Source organism: Helianthus annuus, chromosome 6, assembly GCF_002127325.2.
Source record: "Helianthus annuus cultivar XRQ/B chromosome 6, HanXRQr2.0-SUNRISE, whole genome shotgun sequence".
Classification (NCBI taxonomy): domain Eukaryota; kingdom Viridiplantae; phylum Streptophyta; class Magnoliopsida; order Asterales; family Asteraceae; genus Helianthus; species Helianthus annuus.
Genome location: NC_035438.2, coordinates 86,938,738 through 86,951,456, shown reverse-complemented (window position 1 = coordinate 86,951,456; position 12,719 = coordinate 86,938,738). Strand labels below are relative to the sequence as shown.

Below are 12,719 nucleotides of genomic sequence, written 5' to 3'. Positions count from 1 at the left end.
TTTAGAGATGATTATCCAAACCGATCTTTCCTTGCGCATTCGTGCCGCGCAGAAGGAAGCTCTTAAGGAAAGAAACCTTGAAGAAGAATATCTCCGTGGGATGGAGAAGCAATTAGTGCCAAACGAGGAAGGAACGTTATGTTTCACGAAAAGGATTTGGGTTCCTCTGTTTGGTGATCTGAGAAAATTTATTTTTGATGAGGCACACAAATCACGGTACTCTATCCATCCAGGAGCGGATAAGATGTACCAAGACCTTAAAGATTACTATTGGTGGCCTAGGATGAAAGGCGATGTTGCTGTTTACGTGAGCAAGTGTTTAACGTGCGCTAAGGTGAAAGCTGAATACCAGAAGCCTTCGAGACTTCTGCAACAATCTGAGATTCCCAAGTGGAAATGGGAACAAATCTCCATGGATTTTATTACAAAGTTGCCAAGAACGCCAAGAGGTCATGACACTATTTGGATAATAGTGGACCGATTAACGAAGTCTGCGCACTTCTTACCTATCAGGGAGAAGGATAATACGAGCAAGTTGGCTGAAATTTACATGAGAGAAATCGTTACGCGCCATGGAGTACCTCTCTCGATCATCTCTGATAGAGACGGAAGGTTCGTATCAAGGATATGGCAATCCTTCCAAGAAGCTTTTGGCTCATAATTGAATCTGAGCACTGCGTTTCACCCACAGACTGTAACGTTCCGTACTTTCGCGCTTTCTTATTTTGGCATATCAAGTTGTACTTTCCTTATTTAGAAACTTGTACTCCCTTTGTATTTCATTTCGTTCAATTTGTAATCCCAGACTATTGATCATAATGAAAACGAGACTTTTGTTCATACTTACGTGTTGAAGTTACGCAAATACTGGTGTAGAAACATTATACAATTATGAATCTTGATTCTTGATTAAACACTTGAAGCACGTTAAACAATGTAAAAACATCGGATCCTAACCCTTGATGAGGAATCGTTTTAAAATCCGTATCACAAAACACGTTTAAATTTTATAATCATTTTCATCTTATTTATTTTATTTATTATTTGTTCATTTATCTTAATTAGTTGTTTATTTAACTATTTAAAAAAAAGAAGAGAAAAACTAATTAATTATCTTTTTATATAATTAAGGCATTCTTTTAATTAACTATTTATCTAAATTATTTATTAAAGAATTAGATTTATCTAACCTAGTTAACTAATAAGTTAACAAGTAAGGGATTAAGTATGTATTTTTAATCAGACTAAACTACAGGGACTGTTTGGGTATGTTTTGAAAGTTAAAATATGAAAAGAAAAAAAAAAAAAAAAAAAAAAACAAATAAGAAGGGGTTGGCCGGGACTCGAACCCGCGACCAAACCCGTATCAAACACGCGCACCAACCACTACACCACACAAGTGTTTGGTGTAGAACTCTCAAACACGAACCTTATATTATCGAACGCGCGTATCATTTTCCTCACACAAATGACGCCCCATATTCCAGATCTGAAGCATTCAACTCACAACTTGACCCTTGCCTCCACGACTTCCGTAACCGATTCAGTAATTACCCATGTATCATAAAGTCGATCATCTATAATAACCTGTTTACTCCATCATTTTTCATCTTCACATCCTTTCATCACACTCCACCCTCCCCCTCGTTCTCTCTCCATTTGCCACCGGAGAGGAACTCGACGCAGCATCATTTTGTTCACCAGGCACGTCGTATTGTTTCGAGATTCACCGGGTTCTTGAAGTAAACCGACTCGCCGGAGAGCCCAAAGTCGTCGGAACCCATTGGAACACGTCGAAGCCGCCGGAGATCGGAGAACAAACCGGAGAATCCTGTTGCCGCGTTTGGTATATTTCTTTTGATTCCAGCCCTTTGTTCATGCTTTACTTATTAAAATGAACAAAGTGTTATGATGCTGTGTTCATTATTAAAATGTTGTTCTTGTTCGACAGTTTGTTGCATCATAACAAAGCATCATGTTCTTGTTTTGATTACTAATACTAATCTTGCTTTTTAAAAGAGGATGATCTAAACTGAAGTTTGTATAAATGAACTACAATATTAACTTGATAAATCAGTAAGTCACATTACATCTAGATCAATCAGCATGAATTCGGAACAAATTAAAACTAAAACTTACAATTAACTGTTGAATCAATAGAATTGTTTCGAAATTCAATATTAGTTGGTGCGAAGTCGTTATGAAATTTGCCATCTTCAAATTTAAACACAGTGAAGTGCTTAAATGAGTTGTGGTTTTGATTGAAAGTATGAGAAGTCACTTTCACTATATTACTATTACTATTATTATATTTTTTTTTTATAAAATCCAATCAGCAAAGCATGTTGTTAAGTGTAATTATAATCCAATTTATAACGGGTTTGAGGCTATCTTTTTTGTTAAATCCATTTTTTCTTTTAATTCCTTATCATCTTATAATAAAACCCTCAAGACTAATAATAACAATAACAACAAACAGTTTTATTTTTGATTCTTTTTCTTTAGTAATAAAACCTCTAAATTAACAATCTAATTAACTATCAATTTTGTTTTTAATTCTTTCTATAACATTAAAGTTTAATTACGGAAAACTATATTAACCAAATAATTAAATCGTCTCTCGTGTGGTATTCCATATCCAGGATAACCATCACGTTTGTTCTCTCGGATTTTCCCAATCTTTACTCGTACGTTCTTACAAGAAATCGCAACGCAATCAATGTGAGTATACTTGACCCCTTTTTGTGTTTAAACACTTGGGTGCAACATGTATCTGTATCAAAACACACAATCACATGAGACTTATTTATTCACGCTTTATCCACATTCTTTTTAAACATGAAAACATGTGATGCTTGTTAATCTTATATACTATGTAAACACTTCATGTCTATATGCTCATTAACTTTGCTAGCCTACCTTAACAATTATAGCGCTATAGGATTAACGCAGCGCCCTTGAGTCTTGGGGTATTGTTAAGTAAAACACATTAACCTCCCTTGAGTCTTGGGGAAAGGCACTTTGCGTTGGAAACTTGGGTTTGACATATAGAGACATCGTTTCAGCATATTTGTAACTTGTATTATGTTATCATGTTTGGATATGAGCATTTAAACATTTTTATTATACTATGTTATGTATCAAACTTGTATACTCGCCAGCATATTTGTTGATTTTTATTTTAATACATGTTGCAGGTTGATAGCCACGTTGTTTAAGAAACAAGTTTAGGGTGGACTAGAAACTCACCTACAAAATAAATCATGTTTGAATAACTGTTTCTTGTTTGATTGATTTGAACGATGTATGAAATTTTAGTATTTTATGAAATTTGATTTTAATTATATTGTCACATTAGTGTTATGATGCTTTGAGCGATTTGTTCGTCTCATCCCGATGTTTCCGCCATCGGTTGGGGTGTGACAGATTGGTATCAGAGCCATAACTATTGGGAATTAGGAAAAGTAGGACTGCTTTGCCTATTCTATAGTTTAGGAGCTTTTCTCACTATGTGCTATTTAAAATTATTTCCCTTCAATCTCAATTTGCTTCTCTCTATTCTTTTGGTCTCTTAAAACATTCAAGCCTTTCCTAAGGCTAACACAATACACACTTGGAGGCTTGAAGACACTCTTATAATACAATCGAAACGACTCATCAAAATAGGGGTGATTCCCACATTTGATGATGACTTTCACTCAGCTATACTTTGTATTTTGCACGAAATACACCCTCTAGTTAGGAGTGATATCCAAACCTTGATGGGAAATTTCCATTTCATACTCTAGTGGACCTTATCTTTTGATAAATACTAACCACGTTAGGGTACGATGTTATTGAGTTAGAGGTGAAACTCATACCTTAATAACTAGTCCCACTCCTCGATTTTCGATCTCGCCAAAGTTTCGATTTTCCCAATCGATTAAGGACGTGTAGTAACTGGAAGGACAAACATCGTTAGTCGCTCCTCGATGAGAGTGTTTGTCTATTAGGCCAAAGCACGTTTCCTTAGTTTGAAAAGGACTTCGATTTACTTTGGAATAGTCTTATCTTACGTTCCGTGACAATCCATGTTTTACGTTAAATCTCTTTTATGCTATCTCAATTTTCATGTGTTTTATATTTGAACGTATCCTTTCATTTCAAGCTTGGAGACACGAATCACGTTATCTTCGCAATCTAAAACAATTAATAATAATCTTTCGTGAACAAACTAAATTTACGATGCTTTCGTTATCTATGTTACACTACGTGAAACTCATGATCATGTTATGTGAAACAAATTGAAACTTTTGTATGCTATGTGACACTATATGCTATGTGATGCATTCATGAAAATAATTTTCCTAAACAAAACATTATGATCAAAGTCTCATCTATTCTTTGTTTTGAATCTTTAGATGTCATCATCTCGTCAATTTTCCAACTCATCTAAGAAGTCAAAGACCAACTCTAAAAAGAAGATGATGACCTTCATGGCTAACCAAATTGCTCGTATTGTCCCCAAGATCGTCACTGAGAACCAAGCTTCAAACACTCCCAACTCCTCTGCTGACTCGAAGACATCCAAACCCAAACCTGTAACCTTCAGCTATAAGCACTTTTCTTCTTGCAACCCTAAGCCCTTCACTGGCAAGGAGGGGGTGACTGCTATGCTTGAATGGTTCGATAGCATAGAAGTTACTTTCATCAATAGCGAATGCCCTGAAGAGCTTAAAACACGTAGTGCTACTGGGGTGTTCCAAGATAGGGCCTTGGAATGGTGGACCAATGAAAGGAACATACATTCGAATGAGCAAGCATATGCGTTGCCTTGGGAGGAAGTGAAACAACTCATGATGGAGGAATTCTGCCCCCCTCATGAGCAACAAAAGCTTGAGGATGAGTTTTGGACTCTCAAGCAAGTGGGTGATGACAATCTAGCTTATACCACTCGTTTCAAGCAGCTGAGTTTCGTAGTGCCACATCTTGTGTCAACACTTGAGCGCAAGATTCGAAAGTATATCCATGGTTTACCTCCAAGCATGCGTGATACCATTGAAGCAGCTAAGCTTGACAACATCGAGGCAGTGTATCGTTTAGCAGCTAGCCTGAATAATAATCGCGTTCGCGATAAACAAACGGCAACCCCTGTTCCTTCCAAAACAGCCAACCAAATCACCCAACAATCGAGTGGTAGCAAGGGCAAGAAACGAAAGTTTCAAAACCCTGGCTGCAACGCGATTGTACCTGCTACGAACCCAAAACCCTAAACCAGCAAACAACGTTAGGGCTTGTTACAAATGTGGTGATACTACGCATCTCCTTCCTCAATGTCCTCATAAGAACCAAGAACATCAACGTCAGCCAGCTCCACGAGGACGATCTTTCAACATCAATGCTAAGCAGGCGCAAAACGACAATGAAGTCGTTAATGGTACATTTCTCGTTAATAATCTTTATGCTTCGATATTATTTGATACTGGTGCGGATAAAAGCTTTGTGTCTGTTGAATTTGAATCTTTGCTAAATTGTACACGCTCTAAGCTACCAAAGTCGTTCACAGTCGAAGTTGCGAATGGCAAGTCTATTTCAGTCGATTCTATTCTTCGCGATTGTCGTCTTACTCTTAACGAACACGTTTTCCCTATCGATCTTATACCCATGCATTTGGGTAGTTTCGATGTCATAATAGGCATGGATTGGCTTCGTAAGAACCATGCTGAAATTGCTTGTCACGAAAAGTACGTTCGATTGCCTCTTCCATCTGGTGACACCTTACACGTCTATGGTGATCGACCCTCCAAAGGACTAAGGCTGATGTCCTGCACCCAAGCGAATAGATACTTACGTAAACAGTACTTTGCCTTTTTAGCCCACGTAGTGGAAGAAAAGGGCAAGGGAAAGAGCGTAAGTGAAGTTCCAGTGGTGTGTGATTTCCCTGATGTCTTTCCTGAGGATTTACCTGGTCCTCCTCCACCTCGAGCCGTTGATTTTCGTATTGACCTCGTACCTGGTGCGACTCTTGTTGCTAGAGCTCCCTATCGTCTTGCACCTTCTGAGATGCAAGAATTGTTAAGTCAACTCCAAGAACTCCTCGATAAGGGTTTCATTCGTCCAAGTACCTCACCTTGGGGTGCTCCTGTCCTCTTCGTCATAAAGAAAGATGGTTCATTTCGTATGTGTATAGATTATCGTGAGCTTAACAAACTCACCATCAAGAATCGTTATCCTCTCCCTCGCATCGATGATCTCTTCGATCAACTTCAAGGCGCGACTTGCTTCTCTAAAATCGACCTTCGATCTGGTTATCACCAACTTCGTGTTCTCGAGGAAGACATTCCCAAAACAGCTTTTCGCACTCGATATGGACACTATGAGTTCGTCGTTATGCCTTTTCGCTTAACCAACGCACCAGCTGTGTTCATGGATCTCATGAATCGTGTTTGTAAACCATACTTGGATCACTTCGTAATCGTTTTCATTGATGATATTCTTATTTATTCAAAAACTCAAGTTGATCATAAACGTCATTTACGTCTCATTCTTGAACTCCTTCGTGCTGAACGCTTGTACGCAAAATTTTCGAAGTGCGAATTCTGGATCAAAGAAGTCCAATTCCTTGGTCACGTTGTTAGTGAAAAGGGAATTCATGTCGATCCTGCCAAGATCGAGGCTGTAAAGAATTGGATCGCGCCTAAGTCCCCATCTGAGATTCGTTCATTCCTAGGATTGGCGGGTTACTATCGCCGATTCATCTCGAACTTTTCGAAAATCGCCGTTCCTCTTACTATGTTGACTCAAAAAGAGAAACTTTTCGTTTGGGGTCCTGAGTAAGAAGAATCCTTTCAAATTCTTAAGGACATGCTTTGTAATGCTCCTATTCTTGCTCTTCCTGATGGTAACGATGATTTCATAGTATACTGCGATGCATCGAACCGTGGTCTTGGTTGCGTTCTAATGCAACAAGACAAGGTCATCGCTTATGCTTCTCGTCAACTCAAAACACATGAGAAGAATTATACGACTCACGATCTTGAGCTTGGCGCAGTCGTTTTTGCGTTAAGATTTGGCGACATTACCTATATGGTACCAAGTGTGTGGTTTACACTGACCACAAGAGCCTACAACACATCTTTAACCAAAAAGATCTAAACATGCGTCAGCGACGTTGGGTCGAATTGCTTAACGACTACAACTGCGACATTCGCTATCATCCTGGTAAGGTGAATGTTGTGGCCGATGCGCTTAGTCGTAGGGCTCATGTTAGTAGCATTCGTTGTTCTCAAATCTCGAGCGATCTTCATACTTGCATTCGTGTAGCTCAATACTCGTCAGCCAACGAAGGTACTATTATTGAGGAAGTACGAGGTGCTTCCATAGATCAACTCGTAACTAAACCAAATGGACTTCAATACTATCTGGATCGCATTTGGGTGCCAGACCGCGACAACCTTCGTGAGCTTATCATGAATGAGGCACACAAATCTAAGTACTCGATTCATCCTGGTGTCGATAAGATGTACCATGATCTTCGTACATCCTATTGGTGGCCTGGTATGAAGAAGGACATCGCCTCTTACGTCTCTAAATGTCTCACCTGCTCGAAAGTCAAAGCTGAGCATCAACGTCCTTCTGGTTTGCTTGAGCAACCAGAAATTCCTGTTTGGAAGTGGGATAGCATTGCTATGGACTTCATAACTAAACTCCCTCGAACACCTTCAGGTTAGGATAGCATCTGGGTTATCATTGACCGTCTGACGAAATCAGCTCATTTTCTGCCTATTCGTGAAGATTTCAAGGTTGAGAAACTTGCTCGAGTCTATACTGATGAAATCATCTGTCGGCATGGCATTCCTCTTGACATCATCTCTGACCGCGATGGTCGTTTCACTTCGCGCCTTTGGCAAACCTTCCCATCCGCTATGGGTTCCCACTTGAATCTTAGTACGGCCTTCCATCCCCAAACAGATGGACAGACTGAGCGTACTATCCAAACCCTATAGGACATGCTTCGTTCTTGTGTCATTGACTTTGGTGGTAGTTGGGATGTACATTTACCATTGATTGAGTTCTCGTACAACAATAGCTATCACTCCAGTATTGAAATGGCTCCATTCGAAGCTTTGTATGGACGCAAGTGCCGATCTCCCATCAGCTGGCATGAGATTGGTGATAAACAATTCACTGGCCCTGAGCTCATTCAAGAAACAACGGATAAGATCCTTCAAATCCGCGACAATTTACTCAAGGCTAGAAGCAGACAAAAGAGCTATGCCGATAAAAGGCGAAAGCCTTTGGAATTCAATGTTGGAGATCGTGTGCTACTCAAGGTCTCTCCTTGGAAAGGAGTGGTCCGTTTTGGTAAAAAGGGTAAACTTGCACCTCGCTATGTTGGTCCTTTCAAGATACTCGAAAGGATTGGTAAGGTGGCTTATCGACTGGACTTACCTCAAGAACTGAGCAACGTGCATCCAACTTTTCATGTTTCGAATCTCAAGAAATGCTTGGATGAAGAGGGACTTCATGTTCCTGTGGACGACTTGCAAATAAACGAGACACTTCATTTTGTGGAGAAACCGGTCGAAATCATGGACCGAGGAGCCAAGCAGCTCAGACGCAGCAAAATTCCCATAGTCAAAGTTCGTTGGGAAGGAAAGCGTGGTGCTGAGTTCACTTGGGAACTCAAAAGCGAGATGAAGACCAAGCATCCGCATCTTTTTGATTAGCCTACCTCTTGAGGATTTCGAGGACGAAATCTCCTAAAGAAGGGGAGACTGTAACGTTCCGTACTTTCGCGCTTTCTTATTTTGGCATATCAAGTTGTACTTTCCTTATTTAGAAACTTGTACTCCCTTTGTATTTCATTTCGTTTCAATTTGTAATCCGAGACTATTGATCATAATGAAAACGGGACTTTTGTTCATACTTACGTGTTGAAGTTACGCAAATACTGGTGTTGAAACATTATACAATTATGAATCTTGATTCTTGATTAAACACTTGAAGCACGTTAAACAATGTAAAAACATCGGATCCTAACCCTTGATGAGGAATTGTTTTAAAATCCATATCACAAAACACGTTTAAATTTTTATAATCATTTTCATCTTATTTATTTTATTTATTATTTGTTCATTTATCTTAATTAGTTGTTTATTTAACTATTTAAAAAAAAAGAAGAGAAAAACTAATTAATTATCTTTTTATATAATTAATGCATTCTTTTAATTAACTATTTATCTAAATTATTTATTAAAGAATTAGATTTATCTAACCTAGTTAACTCATAAGTTAACAAGTGAGGGATTAAGTATGTATTTTTAATCAGACTAAACTACAGGGACTGTTTGGGGACTGTTTGGGTATGTTTTGAAAGTTAAAATATGAAAAAAAAAAAAAACAAATAAAAAGTGGTTGGCCGGGACTCGAACCCGCGACCAAACCCGTATCAAACACGCGCACCAACCACTACACCACACAAGTGTTTGGTGCAGAACTCTCAAACACAAACCTTATATTATCGAACGCGCGTATCATCTTCTTCACACAAATGACGCCCCATATTCCAGATCTGAAGCATTCAACTCACAACTTGACCCTTGCCTCCACGACTTTCGTAACCGATTCAGTAATTACCCATGTATCATAAAGTCGATCATCTATAATAACCTGTTTACTCCATCATTTTTCATCTTCACATCCTTTCATCACACTCCACCCTCCCCCTCGTTCTCTCTCCATTCGCCACCGGAGCCGGACCGGAGAGGAACTCGACGCGGCATCATTTTGTTCACCAGGCACGTCGTATTGATTCGAGATTCACCGGGTTCTTGAAGTAAACCGACTCGCCGGAGAACCCAAAGTCGCCGGAACCCATTGGAACACGTCGGAGCCGCCGGAGATCGGAGAACAAACCGGAGAATCCTGTCGCCGCGTTTGGTATATTTCTTTTGATTCCAGCCCTTTGTTCTTGCTTTACTTATTAAAATGAACAAAGTGTTATGATGCTGTGTTCATTATTAAAATGTTGTTCTTGTTCGACAGTTTGTTGCATCATAACAAAGCATCATGTTCTTGTTTTGATTACTAATACTAATCTTGCTTTTTAAAAGAGGATGATCTAAACTGAAGTTTGTATAAATGAACTACAATATTAACTTGATAAATCAGTAAGTCACATTACATCTAGATCAATCAGCATGAATTCGGAACAAACTAAAACTAAAACTTACAATTAACTGTTGAATCAATAGAATTGTTTCGAAATTCAATATTAGTTGGTGCGAAGTCGTTATGAAATTTGCCATCTTAAAATTTAAACACAGTGAAGTGCTTAAATGAGTTGTGGTTTTGATTGAAAGTATGAGAAGTCACTTTCACTATATTACTATTACTATTATTATATTTTTTTTTTTATAAAATCCAATCAGCAAAGCATGTTGTTAAGTGTAATTATAATCCAATTTATAACGGGTTTGAGGCTATCTTTTTTGTTAAATCCATTTTTTCTTTTAATTCCTTATCATCTTATAATAAAACCCTCAAGACTAATAATAACAATAACAACAAACAGTTTTATTTTTGATTCTTTTTCTTTAGTAATAAAACCTCTAAATTAACAATCTAATTAACTATCAATTTTGTTTTTAATTCTTTCTATAACATTAAAGTTTAATTACGGAAAACTATATTAACCAAATAATTAAATCGTCTCTCGTGTGGTATTACAAGAAATCGCAACGCAATCAATGTGAGTATACTTGACCCCTTTTTGTGTTTAAACACTTTGGGTGCAACATGTATCTGTATCAAAACACACAATCACATGAGACTTATTTATTCACGCTCTATCCACATTCTTTTTAAACATGAAAACATGTGATGCTTGTTAATCTTATATGCTATGTAAACACTTCATGTCTATATGCTCATTAACTTTGCTAGCCTACCTTAACAATTATAGCGCTATAGGATTAACGCACCGCCCTTGAGTCTTGGGGTATTGTTAAGTAAAACACATTAACCTCCCTTGAGTCTTGGGGAAAGGCACTTTGCGTTGGAAACTTGGGTTTGACATATAGAGACATCGTTTCAGCATATTTGTAACTTGTATTATGTTATCATGTTTGGATATGAGCATTTAAACATTTTTATTATACTATGGTATGTATCAAACTCGTATACTCGCCAGCATATTTGTTGATTTTTATTTTAATACATGTTGCAGGTTGATAGCCACGTTGTTGAAGAAACAAGTTTAGGGTGGACTAGAAACTCACCTACAAAATAAACCATGTTTGAATAACTGTTTCTTGTTTGATTGATTTGAACGATGTATGAAATTTTAGTATTTTATGAAATTTGATTTTAATTATATTGTCACATTAGTGTTATGATGCTTTGAGCGATTTGTTCGTCTCATCCCGATGTTTCCGCCATCGGTTGGGGTGTGACACAGACCAACGGACAAAGCGAGCGAACGATACAGACTTTGGAAGATATGCTGAGAGCATGTGTTATGGATTTGGGCGGTAGCTGGGATAAGCATTTGCCAATGGTCGAATTTTCATACAACAACAGCTACCACACCAGTATTGGTGCCGCGCCATTTGAAGCTCTATATGGCCGCAAGTGCAGATCACCGCTTTGTTGGTCTGATGTAGGTGATAGACAATTGGTTGGTCCTGATGTGGTACAGGAAACCACAGATAAGATTGCACAGATCCGAGATCGCATCAAGGCGGCTCGTGATCGTCAGAAATGTTATACGGATCGAAGAAGGAAACCTCTAGAGTTCGAGGTAGGTGATATGGTATTGTTAAAAGTATCACCCTGGAAGGGTGGCACGCTTCGGGAAGCGTGGAAAGTTAAATCCGCGGTATATTGGTCCATTCAGAATTCTGGAAAGAATTGGGTTAGTAGCATACAAGTTGGATCTACATGCTGAACTGAATGGTGTTCACGATATATTTCATGTATCAAATCTGAAGAAAAGTCCAACTCAAGATATCGTCGTCATTCCCACCGACGAGATTCATGTTGACAACACGCTCCACTTCGTCGAAGAACCGGTTGAGGTTACGGATTGGAAAGTGAACAAAACCCGCTGAAGCAGTCTCAAACTCGTCAAGGTTCGTTGGAATGCAAGACATGGTCCTGAATACACCTGGGAGCGTGAGGACCGAATGAAAGAGAAATACCCTCACTTATTTCCCAAGAACCCTGCATTTAGAAGTAGAACTTAAAATTTCGGGACGAAATTTTTCTAACGGAGGGAGAATGTGACAACCCTCACCAAATCAGGTATCCGTACGACTTAATTAATATTTAATTACTGCTTAATTACTGTGCTTGCTTGAAATTATGGATAAACTGCTACCTGAATACTGATACATGTACTTACTTGCATCATACTTTACTTGCTGTCACTCCATTATTTACATACTGAACTCTAGTGACAATCTTGATGCACAAAAGCACAGTAGCACATTGAACGGATAACCCAGTAAACATGCTGTTATAGCCAGCATCAGGCAGGCACTGCCTCTAAGGCCTGTATGAGCCAGGAATAGATCACTACACTAGTAGAGAGTGTAGGGATATGAGGGTTGTAGAACTGCGTCACTAGGTGATAACTGTAGTGAGCGGATGTGCCTTAAACGTACTTTATATACAAAATTCAGCACTTTAAAGAAAAATTCAGCATTTAGCCAACTAATAAAGTGCCAAAACATGGG

The 12,719-nt window shown here is 38.5% G+C and overlaps 1 long non-coding RNA gene across 1 annotated transcript; it reads left to right on the top strand.

The window, feature by feature from the left end:
• Window positions 1-1,461: 1,461 nt before the first annotated feature.
• LOC110865837 lies at window positions 1,462-11,356 on the top strand. Its single transcript, XR_002551009.2, has 3 exons — window positions 1,462-1,846; window positions 2,643-2,721; window positions 11,210-11,356. It is a non-coding gene; the product is annotated as an uncharacterized LOC110865837 (long non-coding RNA).
• The last annotated feature ends 1,363 nt before the right edge of the window (window positions 11,357-12,719 follow it).